Source organism: Macrotis lagotis, chromosome 5, assembly GCF_037893015.1.
Source record: "Macrotis lagotis isolate mMagLag1 chromosome 5, bilby.v1.9.chrom.fasta, whole genome shotgun sequence".
Lineage (NCBI taxonomy): Eukaryota > Metazoa > Chordata > Mammalia > Peramelemorphia > Peramelidae > Macrotis > Macrotis lagotis.
This window is the reverse complement of record NC_133662.1, coordinates 237,439,531-237,459,985: the sequence shown is the minus strand read 5'-3', so window position 1 is coordinate 237,459,985 and position 20,455 is coordinate 237,439,531. Positions and strand designations below refer to the sequence as shown.

Below are 20,455 nucleotides of genomic sequence, written 5' to 3'. Positions count from 1 at the left end.
CCAGAGAAATCTGATACAAAGATTTTTTTTCCCCATTTAAGTACTACCTTTCTTATCCTAGATGTATTAATGTTGTCATGCGAAAGACTTTCAGGTGCATGTAATCAAAGTTAGACACTGTTTCTTTCATAATTCCTTCGATTCTTATTTGGTTAAGAACACATCTATCCACAGGTGTCAGAGATATGTTTCCAGTTTTTTAAGTTTGATCATTAATGATTAAATTGAGCATTCATTTAAAAATTGAAGGTGGTGTAAAGTGTTGCTCCAAGCCAGGTTACTTTCCAGTTTTCCCAGAAGTTTTTTTTCCCTAGTTTACCATTTTATCAAACACTGAATTGAATTTCATTTTTAATTCCCCTTTATCTGTTCTATTTATATATCTATTTTCAATCAGTACTATAAGATTTTGATTATTAATGCTTTATAAAATAATTTGAGGTACTATTCTTTCAATCTTTTCATTTCCCTTCAGATTCTTTTATCAATTTCTACAAAGCATCTTCTTGGTCATTTGATTGGCATAACATTAAAAGGTAATAAGCATAAGGTAACTTTGGAAGTACAATGGTTTTTCTCTTACTGGCATGGCCTAGCCATGAGCACTGAATATTACTCTAGCTTTTGAAGGAACAATTGTATCAATCAATACAAATCTCTGTGATGAAATAGCTTATTTTGACACAGGACTGTGTCTCAAAGGATTGACAGAAGGGTCCCAGAACCTTTGAAAGTGAGTTATTGGCCAAACATCCCTTTGTGGGATGCAGCAATCACTACATGGAACAGATGGTTGGTTTTAGGGGAGAATGTCAATTACCTGAATTCTAAGAATAAATTTAGCAAAATTGAAACTTTCACAGCTGGCAAATGAGAAAAAAAAATAAGAACTCATGGAAATGACATGCACAAAGGGACAAAGAGACACTGGGATTTTAGAAAGTGAACAAAGACATCTGTATCTTAAGTGAGACTGAATCTAGTGCCACCCATTGAACATCTGAGAGGCAGGACTAATAACCAGTCCCTAAGAATGAGTAACAGAGTATGATTAAAACAGAAATTTAGGACTAAGAATATGGAATGGCTATGTTTGAACCAAGGTAGAAGAAACTCTAGTGGTTCAATGAAGAGATGCAGGCAGTGTAATATCGAGATATTTGCATGACCTGCCTGTGAGTAAATTGCTAGAGAAATGGGAAGAATTGCTGATATTTGCTCTTTATCTTTGTATATTCTTCTGCCTTTTGTTTTTAATGATCAAGAATTTTTCTTACCCGCCCCCAACTGAAAACAAAACATCCTTGTAAAGAATATACATCATCAAATAAAACACATTCTAGCATTGATTTGTCCAAAAAAATATTTCATTTCTTTTAAAGCTAATGTTTATTGATAAGATGGTCCAATGAAAGGGGGTCTAGTCTGGTTTTGGAGTCAAAAGGACCTGCAGTTGAATACCACCTTGGATAGTATTTGTATGACCTAAATGAACTAAGTGGCCATTTAGGGTCTTGAGATACATTATCTTTATTTCCAAATTCTCTTTCATAATGCAAGGAGCCATTCCTCATAACACAAGATTTTAAAAGAAAGGGTAAAGAAAAGCTCAAAAAGCTAAAAAAAAATGGATTAATTCTTGACTTGGAGTCATAGGCACTGAGTTCCCACCTCAGGTCAGACACTTTTTAAGTATAAGCCATTTCACCTCTGTGGAATCCAGTTTCCTCAACTAAAAAATGAGAGGATCAGACCTGATGACCTCAGAAGTCTCTCCCATGTTTACCTATTAAAATCAACCAGATAGTAACTGAGTCTGACATTCATTGTCCTCTGCCTCTGCAAAGAATCGAGTCACTTGTGATTATTATAAAAGATGCCTCTTCAAGGATGGTATAGGGTAGTTTGAAACTAGGTTAAGGACTTTAGGTTTAATAGAGGATGGGGGACCAAGAAGACGGCTCTGCCTGGGACAAATGGAGACTGAGGAGCAGCACAGAGAATTCATAATGATTCGGGATTCCATCAAGGAGTTTCTTCTAGGAAGATGTAGCTCCTCACCACCGAAAGGACAGAGTTGAGCCAATCACCTTCCCAAGTTGGACTTCAGTGTTCTCTGAAAAGGAAGGCACCGGGACAAAATGTTAACTGAGGTTCTTCCAGCTGACACTTGATGAGCCTATGCAGCTAGCTTGGCCTCTCTCTTATTCCTTTGGGAAGTCCAGACCAGGTACTCCCGCTTCCTTTGCACATTTCCTGATCTCATGGTGTGTACCTAGGCCAAATGAGGTGGGCGACATGTGTTCATTTTATCTCTGATGCATCCGGCTACTTTCCAAAGCTTCAGTTTTCGTTTTCATAGCTGTGATTACATTGAAGGGATTAGGGACCCTTCCCTTCCCCTCTCCACAACAATGGCGCTTCTTTGATGTGGGCTGGAGGATAGCAGGAGATTTCTTACTCCAGGGGACCAAATCTTAATCTTCTGCGTGATTCTTTCTGGACCCGACTTGGGTTAAGCCCATTACATCCCTGCCCTTTCATCCCCCCAGGATATCAGATCCCAAACCCTGTCAGGTCTCAGAGTTACCCCGAGTCTTGTCAGATGTGAAGAGAGAAATAAAAAGGGGATTCTCTGAACTCCAGGGAACCTCCAAAGATGCAATATAACAAATAATCTTAGTGAATTTTTTTCTTTTTCTTGCTCTGGCTCTTTGTTCCTTTTTTTCTCTTCTTTCCTTCCTCACTCTTCTTTCTCTTTCCCTTCCTCCTTTTTCCTTTTCCTCCTTTCCCTCCTCCCATCCATCCTTTCTTCCTTCCCCTTCCTCCTTTTTTCCTTCCTTCCCCCCTCTCCTCCTCTTTCCCTTTTTTCTTTCCCTCCTTCCCTCCATCCAGCCATCCTTTCTTCCCTTCCTTCCTTCCTCCTTTCCTCCCTTCTTCCTCCCTCCCTCCATTCTTCCTCCTTTCCTTCTTTCCTAACTTCCTTTCCTCCTTCCCTCCCTCCCTCCCTCCCTTCCTTCCTCCCCCAAATTCAGAGCCGAAGGGCCCCAGGAGGCTGTCGAACCCGACACCATTATGTTATTGCTGTTATCGCCGCGCTTGGCCCGGTCTCACAAAGCTGGGGGGTTGCTGACCCCAGATCCGATGGCCCCTCCGCCCCCGCCCCCCGGCTCTGCCCCTCTCGGGGTGCAGACGGAGGGACATTGAAACAGAACGTTGGACAGCAGCTGCGGCTCGGGCTGGACACGGCGCTTCTTGCCCACACGGTCCTCGTTCCGAGCCCACCCTCCGGGCGGTTGCCGTGTCCGCGGGCCGTTCTACGGCCGGCGCCGGGCTCCAACGTTGGGGTGCCACGGGAGCCCGAGGGGCCCCGGCCCCGTCTCACCGACACGGAGAACCCAGGACGGCCCGGCCCGAGCTCGCGGAGCCAAGTCGGTGTCGGAGGGGGGCCGGAGCCTCGGGTTTCAACTGTCCTCCCAACAGCCGCGTCCCGGGAAGCCGGGTGCTTAAGGGGGGACGGGAAGACCGGGGGCAAGGAGGAGAGCCAGGCCCGGCCCCCGCGCCCCAGGGTCTGGCGGGACCCTCCGGGGCTGCAGAGGCCGGCCGGCAGGTGGGGAGGGGGAGGAGGGCGCAGGGGCGCCGTCCTCCAGCAGGGGGCCCCCCGAGTCCGCGCTCGGGCCGAGCCGAAGGAGCGGGCGCTGGCTGGAGCGGGAGAGGGGGGCGCCCGGCCGCGGGGGGCAGGCAGGGAGGGCTCCGGGGGACGGGCGAGGCGCTCGCAAACTCCTGCGCTTCCCGTCGGGGAGCTCCCTCCAAGTCTGGCCGCGGAGGGGGCGGGGAGGGGGCCTGCGGGCAGCCCCCCGCCCGGAGAGGCGGAGGGGAGCCGGCCCGAGAGGTGGGGGTGGGCCGGGGAAGGGGGAGGGGGAGGAGGAGGAGGAGGAGGAGGAGGAGGAGGAGGAGGAGGAGGGCGGAGCTGGCGCAGCCCAGGCACAGAGGCCGGGGAGGAGGCGCGGGCGGGCGGGCCAGCCTGGTCCGGCCGGGCCGGGCCCCGAGAGCCCGATGAGTCACCCACACGTGGAGAAGGCGAAAGAGAGCAGAACTGCCCCACGGCCAGTCGGTCCCCAAACTTTCCGGGGACCTCTCCTCCCCCCACCCCATCTTCATCTTCCTCTCTCTTGGCCCCCAGCCTGCGCTGGCCCCCCGGGAAGGAGGTGCTTCAGGTGCCCTCCCACAGCAGGGCGGGGGCGCCCTCGGGGACTCCCCCACTGGGGCGCAGGGGCAGAACCCCGGCACTGCACCGGGGTCCCCCCCAGCAGATCTTGCCTCAGTCTCCGGGTGGGAGAGAAGCGCCGGTCCGACGGGACGGGACCGGACCTGGGGACGCCGTCCACGCCGGAGCCGCGGGCAGGTAACGGGGGCGTCTGGATGCGCCGCCACGCGCTGGACCTTCCTCCCCTCCAGCCTCCCCCACCCGTGGATTGCCTTTTTGCAAAGCCCCCCCCCCCCCCAGGCGTTCGTGGGACCCGGGAGGGTGGCACACCTGGCTTGCTCCCGAGGGCAGCTCTGGGGCTGCACCCCAGGGTGGGGGGGGGGTCTGCCCTTGTTTTCCTCCCCCTCGCCGGCCCTGAACAAGTCTGGAGGGAACAGCCCCCCCCCCCCCCCCCCCCCCCCGCCCCGGACTCGAAAGTTCCGAATGCCTTGGCCTCGGGGGAGGTTGGTAGCCACCCCGGTCTAAGCCTTTGACCACCCAGCGCTGTGGACCCCCGGGGGCCGAGCCCGGCCCGCCTGGCAGAACCCGGACCTCCTTTAGTTTCTTGGGCGCATTTTCTTAGCTGGGGGTGGGGCAGGGCAGGACGGGGCAGTGGCCACTCACAGGAAATCTCCGGGCTAGAAAGCCAGGGCTGCCATTCTTCGGGATCCCCGTCACCCCCCATCTCCACCCTTGCACCCCTGGATCCCGGGGGAGGATGGGAGTTGAGGCCTGGGTCTTTGCGGGCGAGATGAGGGTGTCAGTTCAACTGGCCTACAAAGTCCCAGTTCTCGGCTCCCAAGAACCTGCGCCCCCCCCCCCCCTTCTTTCCCTCCCTCTCCTCCTCTTTCTCCCACTCCAAAGCTCTAATCCTGGGGGAGGGGGGAGAGGCCTGGGGGTCCACAGCGGCTGCCTATCGCCTCCCCCAACCTGAATAGGGCAGAGAGGAGGCAGGGGACAGCTTGGGGGGGGGCGGGGCCGTTAAATGATGAGCGGAAGGGTAACTCGCCCCCCCCCCCCGAGAACTTGAGGCTCTTTGAATAATACTTAGGCAACTCGCAAATCCACCTCCCAAATAAAATAGGTCCTAGTGGCAGCTGAGGCAAAATCGAAATGCCATTACAGTAGGCCTGCTCGGTACAACGTTCCGTCTCAGTGGCCGGACTCGGCTCTAATTTTGAGGGACTTGGGGCCAGCCCCCAACGCCTTCTCTCCTTTTGTGGACTTGCCTCTGTTTCTCCCATTAGGGAAGGAGTTTGGTCAGCATAGGGGCGATTGGGGAGAGGGGGGAGGGGGAGATCTGACAGAGCACCAGCAGACAATATTTTCCTAGAGGAGAAAACAAAGTTCCAGGATTCGGGGGCCTTTTCCAGAGACAAGAGGCAGCCCCCCCCCCCCCCCCCAGCCTCCTTTGAAGCTGAGTTTTTTGCACAGATCCAAAGGACTGGACGAACTTTTATGTTGGAAGGAGCTCCAAGGGGTTGTTATCCTAGTGTGGTTAACAGAAATAGTTCACCTTTATAGAATCCTCCAAAACATTCTTCCGAACGCGCCTGGAAGGGATGATGGATCGCCATTTAATAATTATAACAGTTGAAACTTCTTTAATACTTTTTCTTATTTTATCAGCAAGCCTGTCAGGTGTATTACCAATATCCCAATTTACCCATAAGGAAACTGAGGTACAGAGAGAGAGAGTGAGTAATTTGTCCAACATTCCAGCTAGTAAGAAGCAGAGCTGAAGTCCAAAGCTAAGCCTGAAAGTCTAGTGTTCTATTGACTGTCAGTCAATCAATAAACATTAAGTGCCTACTGTGTGCACATTGCTGGTAGCCTCCTGGGAATGGGAGTGTTGGGAGGGATGGGGTACAGCTGAGGTAGTACCCTTCCTTATAATCAACTTTTGTCCTCTGTTCTTTTTTTTATCTTTTTTTGGTTTTTTTTTGCAAGGCAATGGGGTTAAGTGACTTGCCCAAGGTCACACCACTAAGTATTAAGTGTCTGAGGCTGGATTTGAAATCAGGTCCTCCTGCTCCCTCTAACTGCCCCCTATCCTTTGCTTTTTTTTTTTCCTTTACCCCACTGTAGATTTTTGTCAGGCTATGGATTGCATATATAGACAGACTGTTAGGGAATTCACAGAGGTTCACTTTGTTAAAGAGTCTCAAGGCATGGAATGATCTGGAATGTGAACGACAGACCAAGAGGGTCTTTCTGTGAGTTGAAAGTTAAGCTGTTTGCTACTGGCATTCACTTTGGAAAATTAGATGAAAATCATTTATCCAGAAGAGATAAGAGGAAGATGAGTTTTGATTATCCAACTAGAACTGATTAAGGAGGGAACAAGGCTAGCACAAACCCCAACTTCAGAGTCAGAAGTCCTGGATTCAAAATACAACTCATTCACATAATAAGTGGGTGAATGGGAACAAATCACTTCCCCCTTTCAGTGAACCTTAGTTTTGTGAAATGAGAAGTGCCTTGAAGCTTTAAATCTATAATCTTTTGATTAATATTTCACTTGCTAGATGACCCATTTGGGGGTTTTTGGTTTGGTTTGGGTTTTTTTTGGTTTTTGCAAAGCAATGGAGGTTAAGTGACTTGCCCAAGATCATATAACTGGTAAATATCAAGTGTCTTGTAGTTGGATTTGAACTCAGGTCCTCCTGAGTCCAGGGCCAGTGCTCTAGCTTAATTTATGCCACCTGGCTGCCCACACTTACTAGATTCTAAGGAGGTGTCCACGGAAAAGTAGAAGAAAGATTCCTTTCTGAATCTAGGTAGACTTCTTCTAAAGTTTCTTTTGGAATTTTTCTTCCCCTTGGAAAACCTCTTGGAGTTTTCCCCATGTCTTCTACTTCAAAGAGCCACGTTTCTGGGGCAGAACACAAATGATGACATATGGAGCCTTGGCCTTTTCCATTAAAAAGTTCCCAAGTCATCCTTGTAAAATTTATCTCAGCTTTAGGTGAATTTCTGATAAATTGAAGCCATCGGTAGAAAGTTCTCCTGCCTCCTTAGTGATTGTGAGACAGTGAAGCCCAGTGAGAGGAGACCAGGCTGGGGTCAGAAAGACTAGCTCTGACAAGTCCTGACTCACGCATATCTGGTTTGGCTCTTTCACCTTGGCCAAGTTACTTAACCATTTAACTGTCTAAGGCCATTTCTGAAACTATACCTTAGCTATAAGGTTCAGATCCGCTACAGTGGAGGGGTTTGCCTCATCCAGAACTCTCCAGGTTAGGGGGAATCCTTCCCCTATCCCACCAAAACTAGTATTTGAATCCTTCTTTAAGAAGGAAATCATAGTAGTCTTTATATCTCAATCAACGAAAGAACTAAATGAACTTTCTTTATCCTAATAATATGGGACTCATCAATCAATAAACATGTCTTTAGAAGTTCCAACTATGAGACTAGTCACTGGGGAAAGGAAGACAAAAATGAAAGTGTCTATCCCTAAAGAGCTATCATGTTTTTACATCACTCTATTTTCCCAAATATCTTTCTTCCCACCCTTCCCTATCCCTCGTAGCAATGAAAGTGGGGGAGGTGGAGGAAAAGGCATTTCAACAAAACTCACCAAACATGAACTAGGGCTAAAGTATTTGCGATATAACTTGCGTTTCTATAATACATTAAAGTGTATTTTCCCCCCAAGAATCATGTGAGGTAGGTAATATAAGTAGTATTTGTGCCCATTTCATAGATGAGGCTTAGAAGCAGGGGGAGGGGAGGGGATAGATGGGAGACACATTACTTTGGTCTTTGTTGTTGTGTTGTTGTGTTGTTGTTTGTTTTTAGGGTTTTTTTGCAAGGCAAATGGGGTTCAGTGGCTTGCCCAAGGCCACACAGCTAGGTCATTATCAAGTGTCCCAGACTGGATTTGAACCCAGGGCTCCAGGGCTGGTGTTTTTTCCACTGCACCACCTAGTCGCCCCTGTTGTTTTTTGAACCACCTCAACAAATTGAAAATCCTAAAGAGAGGTTTAAAAAAAATTTCATGGTAGGAGATTCCATTAGAGGATTTACCCCTAATTAAAGGAAATGCCTTTTTTACCCAATTATAGGTTCCCTTTGAACTGAACCTCAGTTTCCCTATCTGTCAAATGAGGGTATTAAGTTAGATGACTTTCTGAGATTCTATGAGGTCATACTCAATTGCCCCTCCCACCAACTTTCTCTGCTTTTCTCCTCCCTTCTCCATTCATTTTTTAAAATTAAATGAAATCATCAAAGTATATGTAGTGTTGGAGTGTTGCCACATACAGAATGCCTATAAAGCTTCTTTAGATAAAATGATATAGACAGTGGGGTAGGGGCAATGAGAGATCTGGCTGAAAAAAGAGGCATAAGAGAATATTTGCATCCTCTGAAGGGAGAGGGGAGGCAGGAGGCAGTGGCTGGATATAAATCAACATTTCCAAAGCTAGGCTTTGTTCTGTGCCCAAGCTCAGCCCAGGCAGCTCTGGAGGCTGGGAGAGTTTGGGATGTGGGATCTGAACTTCAGAAGTCTGCTCTGGCAAACTATTTCTGCCCCTGCCCCCTTCTTCCACTATGAGTGTCTGGGGCTGGTCAACAGCTTAGGGATTTTTAGGAAATGACTTACTGTTGTTTTCTTGGAGGAAGTGAGGGATTGGGTTTCCTTATTGTGTTTTCCTTAGCACAAACCAGCTGCAGGATTGTCCATCCCATAGCCCATGGCTGGCAATGGGTACTCTGCCTATGGAATGGAATAGAATGACTGACCTAAGGGAGTGTGATTCTAACCCCAAGCCCCCCAAAATTGGTAGTGGAAATGCCACGGAGAATATTTTACTTGCATATATCCCAAGCATTTGCAAAAATATTTTAATTGCATATATACCCCCAAGAGCCTGAAGGGGGACTCGCCAGATTCAAGTTGGCTTCTATAATCTGCCAACTCTTTAGAAAAATTCGGTCAACTCTTAAGTAAATTCTAACTTGGTGAATAGTTAACTTCATCCTTCTGCCTTTTTTTTTTATTTCAAAGAAAGAAGACTCTCATTTGGGATAGAGTTTGAACTAACAAAATTAGAATGGCAAGTAAGATTCCTGTGAGGTTTTCATTCAATTCTCACCCCACCCAAGCAACTGGAAGATAACTAACTGTAGGAAGAAAACCCTGGAAGAGAAGAGTTTGTTTTAACTGATAGCAACTGTCCTCTTGAGCTTGCTTCAGGCCCTGGTGTTCTGCTGCCACCGTCTCCTTTGCATAACCTGCCTCTGTGTTTGGTTTTTATTTTGGAACCTTTGGCCCTCTTCTTCTGTGCAGAGCCAGCTTTCTTGGGGGCATGGGGGTGGTGGTCAGAGAGCTTTGGCCACAGACCCAGTAGAAGAGCTGGCTTGTTTTGTGTTGCGACGAGTTGACCCTTTCTCCCATGGATCATGACTTTTGTCAGGCATTTATTATATTGTTGAGCTGAGGTTTTCTGAAAGAGTTGGTAAATATTTGGTTGGCCTTGGTCCTTTAACACAGTTGAAATGCCATTCTTTGATATGGTCCTTCCTAAAGAGAAGGAATCAGTTCATAGCCTTAAAAGTGTTTTTTTTTTAAATCATGATACCATTTATTTTTGCATCATTTTCCTTTCCAAATATATCTGTTACCCTCTTGCTCATCCAGTGACCTCTCCCTTATAACAAGAGATTTCAAAAATAAGAGGGGGAAAAGGAGACATTTGGCAAAACTGACACATTGACTGGGTTAGTTAGACAGGAGGATCCTAGGATTGCAGATCTAAACAGGAGGTAGAAGGGACCTCAGAGGTCATTTAGTGCAGAAGTTTGTGTAAGCCTATGGATCCCATGTTCTCAAATGCATAAAATAAATATATAGGATTACAAAGGAAGCAATGATAGCGAATTACAGTTATTGAAGTCTTTAAAAAGTTAAGGTCTAGAAAATTTGATCTATTTTAAACCTTGTCTTCTTTTAGAAATTAAGATCTGGAGATTCAAGGGAGGTTAAATAATTGTCCAAGGTCACACAGGTAGTGAGCATCAAAGGCAGAATTTGAACCCAGGTCCTTTGAAACCAAAACCTCTATATAATATTCCACACACATAATCTTACACCTTTGCCAAGAAAAAAAAAAAGTGGTGCATTTTTTCATCTCTGCATCAGCCCATTTTCCAGAAGGATTTTTTTCTTATTTTCCCTTAGGCTAGAGGAGAAAGGCATATTTTCTGGGCTCTGGGTTTTTATACATCTTTGGTATATACGGATGTATCAGATATGAAGAAGAACTTTACAAACATACATGCATACTGAGAGCTAGGAGGACTCTCTCTTCCCTAGGGCATCTGGTCTATTTTCATTTTTCAGAGTAGAAAACATTTTTCATTTTACAGAGTAGAAAACAGAAGCCCACCATGGTGCCCAAGATTACATAGGTCAAAAAGAGTAGATGCAGCATTTGAACACAGGTCCTTGGAGCCCTCCTCACTGCCATATCATCTCATTTGATCCTTAAAGCAAACCCAGTGTAAGGTGAAAACAGTATTAGTAATGCTGCCACTTTATGAGGGTAGAGGAGAGTGGAAATTCAGAAAAGAGAAGCAATTACCTATAGTCACATAGGAGTTGTATGGGAGAGTCAGGGAGCCAGATTATAAACTGAGTCCATTTTACTAGACTGTTTCTGGACACATTAGCAGGAGCTTCTCTAGGGCAGAATTTGTTTCTTTTTGTCTTTAATCTTGAAAATCTAACACTGCAGCTGGTAGACAATAGGAGCTTAATAAATGCTTGGTGATTGATAGGTAGAGTATCCAGGTTACTAGGTGTTGTACTGTATGTTCTTTCTTGCTCTCGGGGACAGCCTGTCACAAAATTGATGCATCCTGGTTAGCTCCTAAGGGGTTGTACATGGAGACAGGTGCATTCAAAATTGAGGTCAAAATAGTGCATGAAGGGAGGAGGCCAGCTCATCTCAACAAGCTTGGACACATTCTCCTGCCTTTGAACTTGCAACAGAATATCTTGAAAAATTGCACCATAGATTCTCCTCTCCCTCTCCCTCTCCCCCACTCCATTCCCCCAGAGTCAGCAATTTCTTTTGAGTGATAGCAGACTTCATTCAAATCCAAATAGACCAGCTAAAACAGGAGTTGGGGTAGGCACTTTGGGGCCATCTCCACCAACCCCCTCAAACCCTAGAGCAGAAAACCAGAGGAGCTTCCATTCTGTAGTCAGTCAGTTGATTGGAGTTCTGGGACAAAACAGTACATTAGACATTGTAGGCTTGAAGTTAGGTCCGACTTTGTGCATTAACCTGAATTATTGCCTAGTTAACCTTCATGAGCTGTAAAATGGCATTGATTCTCCCCTGGCTCCTAAGTTGTTTCAAATAAATTACTTCCCAAATGTCTGGCAATTTTCTCCCTTCGAAAGGTTTTTTTTTTATTATTAATAAATGCCAACAAACAAGCATGGGGTTTTTTTTTGTATTTGCGGGGGGCCTAGAAAGTGTTTTGTAAACTTAAATACACTGTGTAGATAAACACTAGCATTTATATGGATGAATAATAATAGCTCTTAGGGGCGTCTAGGTGGTACAGTGGATAGAGCACCCACCCTGGAGTCAGGAGGACCTGAGTTCAAATCCAGCTTCAGACAGTTCATAATGACCTGGCTGTGTGGCCTTGGGCAAGCCACTTAACCCCATTGCTTTGCAAAAACTAAAAAAATAAAATAGCTCTTCATTCTGTAGTGCTTTTAATATTTGCAAAATTCTTTGTAGATATTACTTTATTTGGTTCTCTTACCAATGCTGGGAAGTTTAGGGTTTTTTAATGTGATTGTTCCCATTTTACAGATGAGGAATAGAGACAAACAGCAGGCAAATGTTTTGCCCTGGGGACTCACCCAGCTATTAAGTGTCAGAGTCTGAATTTGAACTCAGATCTTCCAGGTTCCAAGTTCAGCATGATAGGCACTGAATAATTGGGGGGTATATCCAAACAACATTGTGTATGTGTGTGCGAGTGTGAGAATACACCCTTTTGAGAGAGTCTGCATCCTTGTCTTCCCTCTCAACTGTACCCTGGTCCCCCACTAGTTGAATTTTTGTCCTTCTCCTTGCCATCTGGCGACTGTGAGAAGCTTAATCTGTAGTCTCTACTGGACATTCCTACCCAGGGCTTCAGATGTGGCTGTACTAGCTTCAGAAAAGAACCCCAGGACAGGCGGGCATGGGGGTCCCCTTGCTACTTCTAGACTTGGACGTTTATCACCACTGTAGAATATCTAGATCTTTCCTTCCTCTATTGGCCGCTTGAAATTGGTAAATGTCTGCTGAAACCTGTGATGGGAGTGACCCTGGGGATCACAGAGGATGTTCAGACTTTGGAGGTTGGGAGATGCAGGATGCTGGTTGGGGAGGTATTCTGAGGTTGGAATCACAGAGCAAAAAGAGGGGCTGAGAATTTGGGGCTTGGCTGAAGCACCACTCTTGGGAAGGCCTGGATTCTTCCTCCTTGAAGGTCCATGCTACCTGGGATAACCTCCTAGGGTTGGCTGCTGCCTTTCGGATTCTGTCATCATGTGACCCTACATCCCTCGTCCTCCTCCTAGAAGTATGTGGCTTGGAGGGACAGAATGCTCCTCTCCAGGTAGTGTTGCCCCATCCATTTGAAATGTCTCTGAGTTAACCCCTCAGCTCCCCAAAATGAATTTAATCCTAGTTAGGGCTCTGCTATCATGATGGAAGGATGTGTTATTTTATTCCTTCCTGGGTTTGTGGGTTATTCTCATGAAAAAAAGCCTTGCCTTCATTCCACTCTGGGTGGGATGTAGGGTGAGCATGGGCTGGGGAGTCAGACCTATTCACCTTAGTGGATTCAAGCAGATAAGACAGATTTTTCTCTTCACTGGGACCTGGAGTTCATAAGATCTGGGCTTGAGATCTGGGAGGAGTCTTAGAAATCATCTCATATTCTTTGCCTTTGACCTATGTTAAAATAATATTCCCAAAGGATCCTGGTTTAAAGTCTGAGATTCCCCAGGCATAGCTTAGCAGCTCATGGCTCTATAGTTAGAAACTAAAGTCATTTTAAAGGCACAATCAGATATAATCCTCTTGGCAGCCCTGTGAGGTGGGACATCATGCAGTTGAGTTTCGGAGAGTTTGACTTGATATCTGAAAGACCTGAATTTGAATCCTGTCTTAAATACTTTCTAGCTATGTGACCTTGAATAAATCAATTAACTTCCACTTACCTCAATTTTTCACTGAAGTGAAAATTAGAACCCAGAAATGAGCCCTGATCTTTCGATAAGAATGCTCTATTTAGGGTCAGGTAGGTGGTGTAGTGAACAGAACACTGGCCCTGGAGTCAGGAGGACCTGAGTTCAAATTTGACTTCACTTAATACATAATTAGCTGGGTGACTTTGGGCAAGTCACTTAATCCCATTGCCTTGTGAAAACACAAAAGAATGCTTTATTTTAATGTAAAGATGATATAATATGAACTAAAATAATTGATAATAATTATTATATAAGTAATGGTATAATAAATCATTATTATTGTTGTCATTTAATGGATAGAAGGCAGCAGATAGGGTTAATAGGCAGCCTTGGATAGTAACTGGGTGACCCTAGACAGTTAACCCCTCTTAGACTCAGTTTTCTCAAATGACCTCTCTGAGATTACACAGCACCCGAACATTGGGATCCCAAACTGAACCCTGATCTTTATAACCTTCTAGAATGCCAGTGGCTGGCCTTCCTCTGCAGAAATAAGCCCCACCACCATGGAACCCTGAACTCGGGCCAGTGTTGTCACATTGGTGTAAGATTTGTTGTTTGCACCTGGCCTCCTCAGAAAAACCCAATACAGGGGAGAGGAAAAAATAACTTCATATTTGGGTAATAGGATAGCTCGCCTCATAATCAGCCAGAAGTCAGTGAACAAGAAGCTTAAAAAAAGAAAAATCCCCCAACCTCCCTGGTACCCATAAAGATGCTCCATGTAAGAAGAGGAAAAATGTTTGAAGGGTTCTAAGAAGTTGGGGTTTTTTTGTTTTTTCTTATACTTCAGGAAAGATTTTCTTAATCAGAAAGTCCCTCCAGAAACATGCCTTGGTGAAAGATTTCTAATTTTGAAAACTATTGAGAGCCACAGAAATCTGATTTTGCTGGTGGAAGGGACCTTGAAACTGTCATGCCCATCTCTCTCACAGTCCATTTTAAAAAGGAGAAAACTGAAATTAAGAGAATTTTACTTGGTCACATAGAAAGCTCATGGTAGGGGAGCAGCTAGGTGGCACAGTGGATAGAGCACTGGCCCTGGAGTCAGGAGGACCAGAGTTCAAATCTGACCTCAGACACATAATAACTACCTAGCTGCATGACCTTAGGCAAGTCACTTAACCCCATTGCCTTGCCAAAAAAAAATGGTAGAGTCAAGACAAAACTAATTTTCCTAAATCCAATTCTCTCACAGTACATGCTCTATTGTGGGCAGTTGGGTGGTGTAGGAGGGAGAGAGAGAGAGAGAGAGAGAGAGAGAGAGAGAGAGAGAGAGAGTGCTAGGTCTGAAATCAAGAAAACTCATCTTCCTGAGTTCGAATCCAGCCTTAGATGCATACTGATATGTGATCCTGGTCAAGTCACTTCACCTCATTTCTCCATTGGCATAATGAGCCAAAAAAAGAAATGGTGAATGCCTGCATTATCTTTGCCAAGGAAACCCCAAAAGGAGTCATGAAAAGTTATCACAATTCACAATATCTTTATGCTTTTTAACAAAGGAAATGAGTATTTTTACTATTGCTTTTGCAGGGGAAATTAAATACTCAGGACCGGAGATTTTGTATATTCTAAACATCCCTCTTTCAAAATTAAATAGCCAGGGAAATTCTTGGGGTATATGTAGGTGACGAGGGCTGTTTAGGGTGGGGAGGGAGTGAGAACCTGGGCAAAAGATTCTCTATTGTTCTTTCCTAGTTGGTCTTATACAGTATTTATTCTTATCCTGTTTAGCCACTGAAGGATTGCTGAGTATTAATATACAGGGAGAAGTGGCATCTTTCCCAGACAGGCCCTGGATGCTTTGCCACACCTTCCGAGGACACAGAGGGGTCAGGATGAGCTAGCAGAGTAGGGTCCTAAGAAAGAACTTTCGAGTTCCTTTGGTTCAGCCCCCATTTAATAGAGAAATCAGCCCCAGAAAGGGAGCAACTTGGCTAAGACCAAACTTATTAAGTGGTAGGGACAGAATTTGAACACACATCCTCTTTCTCTGACTCCAGCATTCTTTCTAGTAGACCAGGGGTTCCTAATCTTTTCTGTATTATATATTTCTTCCCCCTTCCCCAACTCAGTTCCCTACTCAGAATAATGTTCTTAAATATATAAAATTCAGAGATTATAAAGGAAGTTATACTGAAATATAGTTATCAAAATATTTTTAAAATCCCACAAGTTTATGGACCCTTGGTTAGGAACCTTATACTGTACCATCCTGCCAACTGTGTTGTATATTTGGGGTCAGGGAGAGTAAGAAGAGACTGGCAATCCTATGGCACTGAAAAATAAATTGTTTATTTTAGATTAGATATGATTTAATTGAAGTAGGAAGCTCTTGCTGAGGAAATAACCAAAACTTTGGGTCCATTTTGTGTTTTAAAGTTTCAATGACTAGTACTCAGTAAGAACTTAATGTTCTCTCTCTCTCTCTCTCTCTCTCTCTCTCTCTCTCTTTCACACACACACACACACACACACACACACACACACACACACACACACGTTGTCTAGGTATACTGAGAAGTTAAGTAGGGATTTTCAGAATTTGAACCCAGATCTTCTGACTCCAAGGCAAGTTCTTTATCTACCATGCCAGAGTTCCAATTCATAGTATTAGCTTTTAATGCAAATTAACAATATCTTCAAGGGAATTCTACTTTTGAATTAAGACAGGGGATAGCAGAGAAAAGAGAAAGGGACAACTTCTTATGGGGGGAAACTAGGCCTGAGATCTCAAATTGTGATCCTAGCAATTGAATCTGAGGGGTGGCCATGGGACACGACCCTAGGCACACTGAGAAGTCTCCCTTCTTGGCAGCTGGATGGAATGTGTTCCAGTCAAACAAGTTTTGACAAACTCTCCTTAGAGAGCTCTTTGGGCCAGAGATTGTGAGGCTGTGCGCTGTCTTGCCTGGAAAGACCAAACCACTCCCTAGAGGAGCCAGGATTGGGCAAGAAATGAGGTTCATAAGCCTTTGCCTCAATAGAAATCATCTTATGACAATTTTATCCCTTAGATAGAAAATAACATTTTATTTTATTTATCAGAATTATTCACATAATCCCATTACTAGTTCAGCAAGTTGAAGCTGCCCAGTCGAGATTTTTACTAAACCATATCCAGTGAAGGGCAGTATTTTTCTTTAAAATATCTTTTTTATTTATTAAATTTATTAATTTATATATGTAACAAATATATAAATGTATTAAATGTTAATATATTTTATTTGATATATAATGTATATATTTTAAATTTCAAAAATTATATCTTCTGTTTTTATATCACTTTCAATATAGTTCTCCCTTCCACCACAGAGCCGTCTCTTCTAACCAAGAATAAAGGGAAAAGGAATGCAGTAAAATTAAGTGATGTTAGACAGTATATGCAGTATTCTACACCCATAGATTCTCACCTCTACAAAGAAAGGAGAGATGTACTTTCTTCTTTCTCCTCTTCTGGGTCAAGCTTAGTCTCCATGTTACAGTTCTTTCCATTTCCATTCTTTCGATGATTGACTAGATTGTTTTCTTGGCTCAGTTTATGACTTCACTTTGCATCAGTTCATATAAATCTTCCCATGCTTTCCTTTATAGTGCAATGCTTTTCAAGACCAAAAGAAAATAACAGGAAATATATTTTTTGGAGAACTTTCTGGTTTGGTATTTTAAAATACTGATTTTTTGGCTCAGCACTGAGAGAGACTCAAAGGACACCAGAAAGGAAAACTGAGTGATCCTAATCTACCAGCCTCCAGAAGGAAGGAGGCAGTCTCACTGGCAGGCAGAGATTAGAATATGAACAGGTCCATGATCCAGATTAGACATCTATACCAATTTCCTTTTGGTATCTGTTTGGTTTTTTTTTTTTAAGGTTTTTGTGAGATAATGGGGTTAAGTAACTTGCCCAAGGTCATAAAGCTAGGTAATTATTGTGTCTGAGATTGGATTCCAATTCAAGTCCAGTCTCAGACACAATAATTATTTAGCTTTATGACCTTGGGCAAGTCACTTAACCCCATTGTCTAACTGCCCCTTGGTATTTATTTTTAAAAAAAGAAAGAAAAAGAAATGTCATTATACAGTATTTAAGTACAGTGAAGGTTCTAGAGATAATCCTGGTAGAATTCTACTTCCTACCTGTCTTTAGTAAAGAACATAGAGAAGTCTCTTACAGGCTCTGTAAGCTTGTGCCACCAAGGCTGAAAACTGGCCTGGAGAAAATTCTCTCTTTGAGTGTGGCCTGTTGCAGCCCTCAGTGGTAAATTGAGATTAGAATTACAGAGCATCAGAACCAGGACTAAATTTAGCTTAGGAATACATAGACAGCCCTCACTTCCTTGCAAGAGTTTGGTTAGCTGGGTTGGTTTCAGATCTCTTTGGGGGATGAATTACTGACTTGAAAGAGTGGGTCCTCATAAACAGAATTCTCAAAGTCATGCTTTGGGCAATCAGAGATTCATATCTTCTGCTTAGGAAATCCCATGTCCATTTCCTCCTCTAAAAGAGGAGGAGGGGGAGATTTTCCTGGGTTCACATTCCTCTTGGACCCTCATTCTCTGGAAGACCTTGGATAAATCACTTAACTTGTCTGCTCTGAGTTTCTGAACTGTAAAATGAGAGTTCAATTAGTTTAAAGATTCTTAATCTTTTGTATCAGTCTTATAAAAAGTCCATGAACTCTCTTTCAGAATAATATTTTTAATGCATTAAATAAGATATGTAGGATTACAAGGGAAACTAATTATATTGAAGTAATTATAAAAATATTTTTTACATAGTTCGTGGGTCCCAGGTTAAGAACCTTTGGATTAGATGGCCTCTGAGGTCTCTTCCTCCTGTAGAGCTAGAATCCTCTTTTTAAGGGATAATTCCATCAGAATGATGGAATTTTGAGAAATGAGTTTTGAGAAATGTATTTGTTTGATTCTTTTAGCTAGTCAATTAGCTGTTATTAAATATGAGTATGTGCCAGACACTGTGTCATATTGAACATACAGAGAAAGGAAGGAAGAAGGAAAAAAGAAGGAAGGAAGGAGGGAGGGAAGAAAAGGAAAAGGAAAGGAAAAAACCAGACCAAGCTAAATTTCTCTCCAGAAACCTATCCAATTCTAAGCAAGTCAGAGCTCTCCAGAGCAGTATGAAAAAACTCTTTCCCAATTCTGGGTTTAGAAATCTCTGTCACTAAAGGGATCTTTTTTTTTTAGGAGCCATGCACATCCAAAATAGTTGTGTATTAAGAAAGAGAGTTTGAGATTTCAGATTGTTGAAATGTTTTATTTATTGGGGGGAAAAAAAAAGACCCTCAGACATCTTGAAAAAAAATCTCTTCATATTTTTTGCCTTGCCCGAGTTAATGCAGAGTGAACAGTATATGTCAAAGGCATAAAGAATCATCTCCTTATACATTGTGGTTTAATCATTTTTCAGTTATGTCACTTTGTCATTTAGTATCCATTAGTATCACATAATTTTTTTAACAGTGATCTTTGTACAATATTTCAAATATTACAATTGGGTTTTGCCTTATTTTTTTTTTCCTTTGTGAATACTTGATTCTTTTCTGAAGAAACTCTGGTAGGGATGTAACTTTGACCCACTTATATAAGCCTTGTTATAATTAGAACCCTGGGCCAATTCAAACATTTTTTTAATGGATTGTTAAGATTTTTTGATGAAAGGGAACTTGTTTTCGGTCATTGTTGCTTAGGACCCAAAGAAGGCCCAGGAGTAAGAAGCAATATGTAATAAGACTTTTTCTGCCCCTGTCCCTTCCCAGTTCATTGACTACCCATTTTGTATTGAGAGTTGGAAGCATCTAAATCTAGTCCAACTCCTTTACATTATGTGATAACTTAGGGTTTTCTTGGGAAGAGACAGTAAACAGGACAGAGGAGCCAGGTTATTCTCCTTGTGGGAGATGAATGTAAGAGGAAAAGTGTACTGTTTTTGTCTGATTTGATTCCTATTCTTCCAGACAAAGAAAGTCACTTAATCATTTCAATATTGATTTTACTTGATCTGTATTCTTCAAAATAATATTGAAGCAAAAGCATTTAGTTTGTCAGTAATTTGTTTTATTAATGACACCAATGACTTTTTTTTAAAATAGTAATCTTAGTAGTGGCATTGTGGATAGAGAGGCCCAACCAGAGAGTTGCAAAGAATTGTTTTCCTACCAGTAGTGTGGCCATTGGCAAGCCACTTATACTTTTAGTGTCCCAGGCAACTCTCCCAGACTATCAATTTCCCAATGGATTGCCAATCTGGATGGGTAGAAGGAGTTTCCACACTGGGAGGGTTCCTGGCATGGATGAAATCACAAGTCTGAATTTTTAAAGACTGAACTTTCACAATCCTCCAGAGCCTCTAAAGCCAACTCAACCGAGACATAAATCTGACAGGAGAACAAGGGCTATAATGCATTCAAGTGCAACGATAAATAGATAGCTTTGCCAACCTTAAAGCAAAAATGTTGCTTGTTATTATTTAAGAATAATAATAAAATAGCCAGCATTTGCAAAGCATTTTACATAATTATCTCATTTGATCCTCACAACTCCCCATTATCCCCATTTTGTTATTGTTCTTCAGTCGTGTCTGACTCCTTGTGATCTCATTTGAGCTTTTCTTGGCAAAAGATACTGAAGTGGTTTGCGATTTCCTTCTCCAGTTCATCTTACAGTTGAGGAAACTGAGGCAAACAAGATCAAGAGACTTGCCCAGGGTCACCACAGCTAGTGTCTGAGCTGGAGTTGAACCTAGGTCTCCCTGATTCCAAGTCCAATGTTCTATCCACTGTGCTTGTCTAATGAGCTTCAGGTGGACATGGTGCCAGCACAGGTTACTAACGCAATTTAAGAAAGATATTACATGTTTTTCACATAACTACCCAAGAGAAAACAATGACTACTTTTTATAATAGGGTACAAATA

The 20,455-nt window shown here is 43.5% G+C and overlaps 1 long non-coding RNA gene across 1 annotated transcript in view; it reads left to right on the top strand.

Moving 5' to 3' along the window:
• The first annotated feature begins 4,024 nt into the window (after window positions 1-4,024).
• LOC141488696 (uncharacterized) overlaps window positions 4,025-20,455 on the top strand; it is a 56,419-nt gene continuing 39,988 nt past the window's right edge. The window contains exon 1 of the long non-coding RNA XR_012468759.1: window positions 4,025-4,405. This is a non-coding gene — a long non-coding RNA (uncharacterized LOC141488696). The remainder of the gene's footprint in view (window positions 4,406-20,455) is intronic.